Genomic DNA, 10,467 nt, shown 5'->3' with positions numbered 1-10,467 from the left:
GGACTCTAATTTGTATCCGAAGTCCTAATCCGATTAGGACTCTAGAAATTCTATTCCAAGTAGGAATCCAATTTTAATTCAAAACTCCTAATCTAATTAGGATTGTAGGAATCCTACTCCAAGTAGGAATCCCAGTCCTACTCCAATTAGGATCCCCAGTCCTAATCCAATTAGGACTCTAGGAATCCTACTTGAAGTAGGATTTGTGTTTAAGTCCAATTAATTAATTCCCTTTGTTCCTTCTTCAATTTAATATCAATCGAATTGATTACTTGTGATTCCTAATCACGATTCAACCATCGGATCGGTCAATACTTCTAGTGTGTGTGACCCCATAGGTTCTATTCTGACTGGTAGTGAGATATATTGTGATCTCTTATCATAATATCATTGAAAACTCCTTTCAATGGATTGGAACGATTCCAACTCTACTCATTAGGGTTAATCGATCATCGAGATAATCTCTGTGAGTCCCACCATCCACCAGTGACACCTAGCAGCATGTAGTGGTTACCCAGCAGAATAGAATGATGAACCTCTAGGTGCAGTTATCATGTGATACAGTCCTACTATCGTGGATCTACAGGACGGAGGTCATGGACAACTCGTCAACCCCATCGTCTGTCATATGTGAAGATTTATTCGACTTAAGTTCGAGAGTGGAAAACTCTTTCTCCACTGTGCATACTGTCCCGGCCGAGGTCTTACGAACTCAGTCTTATAAATCACATAGGATCTCTCCTTATCTATCAAGGTTGATAGATTCCTTATAGGTGCATACCCTACTCCTACAGTGAACCTACTGCAGCCAATCTACACTGCATGGACCCATATGGCTAGAGACCATGTATGTGTGCAGTCAAACTACAATAACCTCACTGTGAGTAGCCGAAGCACTGTAGGTCAAAGGACCAGTCACACTACTGCAACATTAAGCAAGTCACTGACGAGTGGATAGACATCCAAGTGACTTCTTGTATTGGTCACGCTCAGTACCCTTGTTCTCTAACAAGCACCTGCACTATTACTTCAGTGTCTCCACACCGTGGACTTGAGTCTCGTCCATCCATAGGAAAAGTAATGTGTGCATTGATCTCATCGGATCGATCACCGTCCTCGTGATGATCCATCGATCAGGAGCGTTTAGAAATTAATCACTAATGATATACGGCTCAAATTCTCAACTCTTGAAAATATGCATCATCATCTTATTAATTTCTTGGACGATTCATAGACACAATAACAATATGAATGAAAAAGATGCCTTTCATTTATTCAATAAAGTCAAGTACAAATTATGTCCTAGAATTAATAATGTGTCAGCCAAAATTGGCTTCTAGGGCATACATCTAACATATACATCATAAAATCAAATAAAAATACACTAGGTTTTCTTTGTAGTGGAGGATGTGGCTCTCGTACTCAGTCTAGTATGTTTGATGACCATGCTTAGCCCCTCAGAGACGTTCCGTAGTTGTTCGATGATCTCCGAGGTGGCCCTAGATTGTATCAAAGTGAACTAGGTCAGACTTTCTTGGAGGGTGTCAAGTTTGGAGATCAAGGCATTTGCTAGCTTTTCTGCATCCTAACTTTGGCTACCAAGCTCGTTTCTGATGCTATCTCGCATCTTCCTCGTGTCATCCTTTATGTCGCTAATATTCCAGTATTAAGCTTGGACTAGGCTCCTGATGTTGTAGATTTCCTCCTTCAGGTCTGCAACCATCTTGGACACGGCTGCTAAGGAGGGAACAACATCAGAGGAGGGAGCACTAAGTGGACCTCGGAGCTCTCTCAACAAATCATCTCTCAGTTCCCTCACAATCTCCTGTCTCATCTCCCGGAGCTGCTCAGTGCTGATCTGGACTTCGAAAGGTTGCTGAGGTGGTGGAGCTGTAGATGGTCCAGCAGAAGTAGATGGGAATGGTGGACCAGATGTGGAAGAAAAAGTGGGAGGAGCTATGTAGTGGTCCTGGTCATGATCAGGACTAGATGAGTGATGAGTGGTAGGGTCGGATGGTGTGGATGAAGAAGTTTTCCTAATCCAGACATTTTCGACTTTATGGAACCCTATTTTGTGGAGAGTCCCCTCACCCATGTGATCAGTATTTCGAAGTGAACGAGAGGGTTCTCCCTCAGGGATAGGGACCTCTAACTCCCTAAAGAAGAGTGTGAATAGCATGCCATAAGGGAGACTCAACCTAGGTTTATCTAGGGGTTCATAGATATATTTATAGATGAGTTTTAGAAAGTTGATGGGAGTGTCTTGGAGAATGTGGAACATCAATGCTAGGTCTCTCTCGGAGATGAAGTCAAACCTACCTGTTTTGGAAAAGAGAGTCCTAGAAATGATACTTAGGAGGAGCCGTATTTTAGCTGAAAGCTGATTTGCAAACACCTCCTCTATTGGGGATTGAGGTGGGCTCCCTAAGATGGCTGTAAGGGCCTCAGTCCTATCATGGGGATGAGTGGAAAAGATCCCTTCTCGGGAGAGATGGAGGATTCGAGCAATGAAGTCCTCCGAGATAAAAACAGGGACACCCGCTACGGTTCCCTGGATACCACCACTACCTCGGGCTACAATCCCATAAAATTTCCTAACTAACCCTGGGTAGGTAGGGAGGTCTAAAGAACAGAACAACTCTAACCCTTGAGCCCTAAGATGATGCCCTAGGGTGAACCCTTTCCGAGAGAGGAAGTCAAAGTTGACTTTCCTCCCGGTAGAGACTGCCCTCCCGGCGCACGGACGCGAGAAAACCGGCCTAGGCGGGGAAGGAACCGGAGGTGGTGGCCTCACGGGTTCGTTCCGTGCCTTGGATCGTCGCTCGGCGCCGCTCGCGGAGAGAGGTCTCTTCCGGCTTGGGACAACGGCTTTCCTTGGCATTTTGACCTAAAAATCGAGGGATGGACAAAAGAAATGGAAGAAAACTCGAGGAAGAGGACCTAGAACGGGTCGGAGACGAGGTCGGAGACGACTCTAGGGTTTTGGAACAGTGGCGGCCGAGAATAGAAGTGAGGAATAAACGTTTCGATTAGGGTTAAAAATTGGATTCCCGACTTCGAGTCGACTCCGGTATGTCGCGAGTCGACTCGACCTCGAGTCGCCTCGCCCACGAGCCGACTCTAAAATCTATTTGAGTCGACTTGAACTCTGGCACATAACCAACAAATTTGTTATTACCGTGCCAAAGGAGAGAGTTATGGAAATATCTAAGATTTAAGAACTGATTTGATGACCATAGATAAGAAATCCTATGTCTAACATAAGCTAATCATCAAAATCAATCAATTAGAGGGGAGTATCACAAGAATGGATCAATCACTCCTAACCCTCTTCTAAGAATACAAAATCGATCTTCACTCAAGAATTTTGTGAAGATATCAGCAAGTTGATCATCAGTGCAAACAAATTCAAGCATTACATCACCATTTTGTTAGATGTATGCCCTAGAAGCCAATTTGGCTGACACATTGTTGATTCTAGGGACATAATTTTGTACTTGACTGTTTATTATTGAATAAATAAAAGGCATCTTTTCATTCATATTATTTATGTGTCTATGAATCGTCCAAGGAATTAATAAGATGATGATACATATTCTCAAGAGTTGAGAATTTGAGCCATGTATCATTGGTGATTAATTTCTAAATGCTCCTGATCAATGAATCATCATGAGGACGGTGATCGATCCGATCAGTGCACAGATCACTTTCCTTCTGGATGGACGAGACTTGAGTCCACAGTGTAGGGACACTGAAGTGATAGTGCAGGTGCTTGTTAGAGAACAAGGGTACTGAGCGTGACCAAGACAAGAAGTCACTTGGATGTCTATCCACTCGTCAGTGACTTGCTTGATGTTGCAGTAGTGTGACTGGTCCTTTGACCTGCGGTGCTTCGGCTACTCACAGTGAGGTTATTGTAGTTTGACTACACACATACATGGTCTCTAGCCATATGGGTCCATGCAGTGTAGATTGGCTGCAGTAGGTTCACTGTAGGAGTAGGGTATGCACCTATAAGGAATCTATCGACCTTGATAGAAAAGGAGTGATCCTATGTGATTTGTTAGACTGAGTTCTAAGACCTTGGCCAGGGTAGTAATATAAAGTGAAAAAGAGTTTTCCACTATCGAACTCAAGTCGAACAAATCTTGACATATGACAGACGATGGGGTTTGACGAGTTGTCCATGACCTCCGTCCTGTAGGGATCCACGATAGTAGGACTGTATCACATGTTAACTGCACCTAGAGGTTCATCATTCCATTCTGCTGGGTGGCCACTACATGCTGCTAGGTGTCACTGGTGGATGGTGGGACTCATAGGGATTATCTTGATGATCGATAAACCCTAATGAGTTGAGTTGGAATCGTTCCAACCCATTGAAAGGAGTTTTCAATGATATTGAGATAGAGATCACAATATATCTCACTACCAGTCAGAATAGAACCTATGGGGTCACACACACTAGAAGTATTGACCGATCCGATGGTTGAAATCGTGATTAAGAATCACAAGTAATCAATTTGATTGATAAAGAAGTTGAAGAAGGAACAAAGGGAATTAATTAATTGGACTTGAAACAAGAATCCTACTTCGGGTAGGATACCTAGAGTCCTAATTGGATTAGGACTGGGAATCCTAGTTGGAGTAGGACTGGGATTCCTACTTGGGATAGGATTCCTAAAATCCTAATGAGATTAGGAGTTTTGAATTAAAATTGGATTCCTACTTGGAGTAGGATTCCTAGAGTCCTAATCGGATTAGGACTTCGGATTCAAATAGAGTCCTAATTGGATTAGGACTAAAATTAAACAAATCCTAATTGGATTAGGATTCCTTAAGTCCTAATTAATTAATAATCTAATGAATCAACATGACTCCTAATTGGATTAGGATTGAAGAGTTCAATTGAGTCATGATTCATTCAAGTCCTAATTGGATTGGGACTAGCATAGATTGAACCAAATTTGGCTAATCCTAATTAGATTAGGATGAAACCATGAGAGAGGCACCTAATCCTCTTTGGAAGAGGATTAGGTTAACCAACTAAGAGGGGCATCAGCCCCTCTCCAATTGCTTAGGGCGACAAGAAGAGAGAAGGTGGCCGGCGCTCCAAAGAAAGAAGGCTGTCAAGGGCTCCTAACTTGTAGGAGCCCTTGATGCTTATAAAAAGGGACCTAGGGCCGGCGCCCTAGGTGTGTGCTCTCTTCCCCCTCTTGCTGCCGCCACCAGCCCCTCTCCTCTCTTAGTTCAGCCGCAAGCAAGGGAAAAGGATCTCCAAGTGTTGGCGGCCTCCTCCCCTTCCCTTCCTTCATCCAATGCAAGGAACAAAAGAAGGCTGCGTGGGGTTCTTTCTTCTTCCTCATCTTCATCCTTCTTCTTCCTCCTCTCAAGCACAATCAAGGGTTGATTGAAAGAGAGGAGATCAGCCATCAAAAGAAGTCTTTGCAAGGGAGCTAGCACCCCGGGAAGACAAGAAAGATTTGATCAGTCCTCTACTTCGTGTGGATACCCGTAGAGGCCGGACGTTTGAACGGCTTCAAGCGAACCCTCTTCCAAAACCACGAATTCAGATTTGCGGTGATCATCTACCCGCACAAGGTGAAGATTTGATCTTCCTAATAGTTTTAAAAGTTTTAATTCTTACCTAATTACGAAAGGTCTCGAAACAACGTTCATGCGATGAACGTCGAACCCGTGCATGCCGATTTCGCTGCCATCTGAAAAATTTTTGAAATATCAGCGGCATGGGCGGGTTCCCAACAGTGGTATCAGAGCCTAGGCTTCGTAGATTAAGGTAAGAATTAAATATCTAAAGGCATATTAGATCTGAAAATTGAATGATCATGCATGCTGAAAAATTCTGCATGCAGATTTTTCAGGGGTGCTGATTTTTTGCATGCTGATTTTTATGTGATAAAAAGATGATTCTAAATACATTGTTAATTGGATTACAAAGTTTAGAATCATGATTAGCATGATCAGCGACCTATGTCATGATACAATCAGTTAGTTTTCAGATCTGAAAATTATAATTGTTGCATACGGTGATGATCATAGGATTCAAACCCTTTTGGTATCAAATGTAATGACCTGCGATGTGATCTGCGATGTCATGTAATTTTTCAGATGCTTGCATGCATCTTATTTGATGTTTTGAGAGGCCTGCGTGCCTCCTAAAAGGAGATGTAATTTATTTTTATTTTTATTTTACATCTGGTTGTATTTCTGTGATGTGATGTACATCAACGATCAAGTTGAAGCAAAGGCATGAGATGAAAGGTGATCTAAGCGGTTGATGGCGATGGGATCAAGAGTTGATCAAGGATCGAATCAAGGAGGCTTAGAACCAATTCAAGAGTTGAAGACCACTTGATCAATTGATGTGCATGTGCTTGTAATACGACCTAATTAGAATCCATGATCATCACCTATTTAAAGTTTAACTTTATTTGATGCTGCGATTATAACTGCCTGTGATGTACCGTTTGCATGAGATGTGAATGCGAGTCGGGTAGATAGGTTTACATGTGATGTAGCAAACCCAATTGAGACCTAAATCAAAACCTCCTCAATCAAGTCGAGAGTGAACCGACATGAGCAAGTCATATTAGATTAATTGATCTAATTGGTGTCTAGGAAAGCATGAAAGGTGGTTACTTAATTAGGACCTTACTCTCTGAGTAAGGAGAGCCTCCCACCTGCTTACCTGGCCAATTGTTCGATTACCTCTTATGAAGGGCTCAAGTTGCAAACACTAAGACCTGATTAACCAATATTAAGTCAATAGGTCTTCCACTGTAGTAGAGCTGCTAAGGCTTTTCTGATGTTGATTTGTCTCGGCTGGACACAGTGGTCAAGTTGCATCGGGGGGCTGGACCTCTCTATAGACATGAGATGTTGTAGGGTAAAGGTGGGGTTGGGCACCAATAACTGTTAGGTGAGGACCCAATGACGACTTTATTCCTACGGTTATACGGTGGGTCTGACTTAACTAAGAAATGGGACCAATAACTGTTAGGTGAGGTCTTCATGGCTTAGAGACCAAGTAACACTGCAACATGCTTGAGAAGCATTATACAAGAGTTGTACACTCATCCATCTATGTGTCACCAATAACTGTTAGGTGAGGTGGCATGTAAATCGGTGGGACCGCAGTACCCACTAGAAACCCTAGTCGTGTGGGATTTCCGTTTTCCTACCAGGGGAGTGTGAGGGATTCGAGAAAATAGTGGGAGTTACATTTGTTCTAAAAGACCTTAGAACAGATTAGGATCAAGTACAAAAGTCTAACTAGAATCTTTACTCTCTGCAGATACAATGTCGGCTTCAAACCCTTTGACCCGTATTCTTGAGACCAACCGACTGAACGGAACCAATTACAAAGACTGGCTTAGAAATCTCAAAATAGTTTTGGACTGTGAGAAGATAGGCTACATACTCGATTCAGATATCCCCACACTACCAGCACGTCCTACTGATGTTCAGCGTGAAATGCATAAAAAGTGGTTGGATGATGACATTAGAATAAAATGCTATATGATGGCATCCATGTCTAATGAACTCCAATGCCAGCATGAAAATATAAAGACTGCTAGGGACATACTGGCACACCTGCAAGAGTTGTATGGTGAGCAGAGTCGCACAGCTCGTTTTGAAGTGTCCAAGAGGCTTTTCAAAACGAAGATGCGCGAGGGGCAGTCTGTCCATGATCACGGTCTGACCATGATCAAGGACCTAGAGGAGCTTGAGAAGCTCGGTATGGACATGCACAAGGAATTACAAGTGGATTTGATCCTACAGTCACTTCCTGATTCATTTGGTCAGTTTATAGTAAACTACCACATGAATAAGATTGAATGCACTAAGACTGAACTCATAAACATGTTGGTAACTGCTGAGGGAGCCTTGAAAGGTTCAAGGGGCAATGTCCTTGCTGCTGAGTTGACTTCTGGTTCCAAGAGAAAGTCTACTTGGAAGAAAAAGAAGCCTGCTAAGAAGCAGAAGAAAGACAAGAAGCCAAAGAAGGAAGTTCAAAAGAAAAAGGCTAACGACAAAGGAAAATGTTTCCACTGCAATGTCGAAGGCCACTGGAAGAGAAACTGTCCTTCATACCTCGAGAGCCTGAAGAACAAGAAAGGTGACACACCTTCGGAAGGTATAGACTTGCTCATAATTGAAACTAATCTAACGGTTTCTTCTACTTCTAGTTGGGTTATAGATTCTGGTTCTAGTGCTCATTTGTGCACTACCATGCAGGGTCTAAAGGAAAGTAGAAGGCTGGCGGAAGGTGCGGTAACCCTTCGGGTTGGCAACGGGGCAAAAGTTGCTGCTGTGGCTGTAGGCACCTACCATCTGTGACTACCGTCTGGATTTAGTTTAATACTTAGAGACTGCTATTATGTACCTGTTGCTAGCAGAAATTTGATTTCTGTTTCATGTCTAGCACAGGAAGGTCATGTTTTTACATTTGACAAAGACTGCTGTTCTATTTATTTAAGAAATAAAATAGTCGCACGTGGTTTTATGATTGACAGTCTCTATCATTTACATATGGATGTATCTGTGAACGTTACCGAGCAAGAAGTGAGTGCCAAAGGATCCAAAAGATCCAGAGATGAGAAAAACCAAAGATATTTGTGGCACCTCAGGCTTGGCCATATTGGAGAAGACAGAATGAACAAAATGGATAAAGATGGGCTTTTAGGCTCATTGACTTCCGAGTCATATCCAGTTTGCGAGTCCTGCCTTCAAGGAAAAATGGCTAGACTGCCCTTTGTAGGACATGGGGAGAGGACCACTGAAATACTTATCCTAGTACATACAGATGTATGTGGCCCATTCGATGTGCTAGCCAGGGGACGTTATTCTTACTTCATTACCTTTACCGATGATTATTCGCGGTATGGGTATGTGTATCTTATGAGACACAAGTCTGAGTCTTTTGAAAAGTTCAAAGAGTTCAAGAATGAAGTAGAAAAACAAACTGGAAAACCTCTTAAGGCTCTTCGATCAGATCGAGGAGGAGAATACCTTAGTGGAGAATTCCGGGACTATCTCAAAGAAAACGGCATAGTCTCACAATGGACACCTCCGGGTACACCTCAACTCAACGGGGTGTCAGAGAGGAGGAATCGGACCCTGTTGGACATGGTCAGGTCCATGATGAGCTTCACTGATTTACCTATGTTCCTTTGGGGAGATGCCTTACTCACAGCGATTTATTTATTGAATAAAGTTTCCTCTAAATCCGTTCCTACTACACCGTATGAGATATGGCATGGTAAGAAACTAAGTCTGGGTCATCTCAAGATTTGGGGATATCCGGCCCACGTCAAGAGACTACAGGCGGACAAGTTAGAGGCTAGGACCATAAGTGCTCGTTTTATAGGATATCTTAAAGAGTCATTAGGATACAATTTTTACGTCTCAGAGGATCACAATGTGTTTGTGAGCCGTCATGCCATCTTCTTGGAAAATCAGTTTATCCTTGATAGAGGCAGTGGGAGGAAAATTGAGCTTGAAGAGAAAGTCTCTGAAAAGCAACGAGTCATGGATCCTATTGAACCCATTCATACAGAGCCAGTACACGATGTCCCTCAACCACCTCGTAGATCTAGTAGGGTCTCCCATCCTCCTGATAGATACTTTGGTATACTAGAAGAGGATACCGAGGAAATGTTCCTAGTGGGAGATAGGGATCGCATACAGGATCCCAAAACCTACAACGAGGCGATATCTGATATCGATTCCGAGAAACTGCTTTTCTGAATGGATATCTTGATGAAGATATCTATATGGAACAGCATTTGGGTTTCACTTCCAGTGATGGAGATCACAAGGTCTGCAAGCTGCAAAGGTCCATCTATGGACTAAAGCAAGCATCTTGGAGTTGGAACACTCGTTTCGATGACGCAATCAAAACGTTTGACTTCATCAAAAACGAAGAGGAACCATGTGTTTACAAAAAGGTTAGTGGGAGTGCTGTCGTTTTTCTCGTACTGTACGTAGATGACATTCTCCTGATTGGGAATGATATTCCCATGCTAACCTCGGTCAAGGTCTGGTTGTCAAAAGAATTCTCCATGAAAGACCTTGGGGAAGCATCCTAAATTTTGGGAATAAAGATCTATAGAGATAGATCTAAAAGGATGCTTGGCCTTTCACAGAAGATGTGCATAGAGGAGGTGCTGAAAAGGTTCAGCATGGAAAACTCCAAGAGGGGTCTCTTACCCCTAAGGCATGGAATTCATCTCTCCAAGAAGATGTGCCCCAACACATCTGAAGAGATTCAACGCATGAGCAAGATTCCCTATGCATCGGCAATAGGAAGCCTCATGTATGCCATGCTGTGTACACAACCTGATATAGCTCTTGCTGTGAGTGTCACAAGCAGATATCAGTCGGATCCAGGCAAAAAAGCACTGGATAGCTGTGAAAGAACAGTCTTAAGTACTTGAGAAGAAC

This window comes from Phoenix dactylifera, unplaced genomic scaffold (genome assembly GCF_009389715.1).
Source record: "Phoenix dactylifera cultivar Barhee BC4 unplaced genomic scaffold, palm_55x_up_171113_PBpolish2nd_filt_p 000672F, whole genome shotgun sequence".
Classification (NCBI taxonomy): domain Eukaryota; kingdom Viridiplantae; phylum Streptophyta; class Magnoliopsida; order Arecales; family Arecaceae; genus Phoenix; species Phoenix dactylifera.
This window is presented reverse-complemented; position numbering follows the sequence as displayed.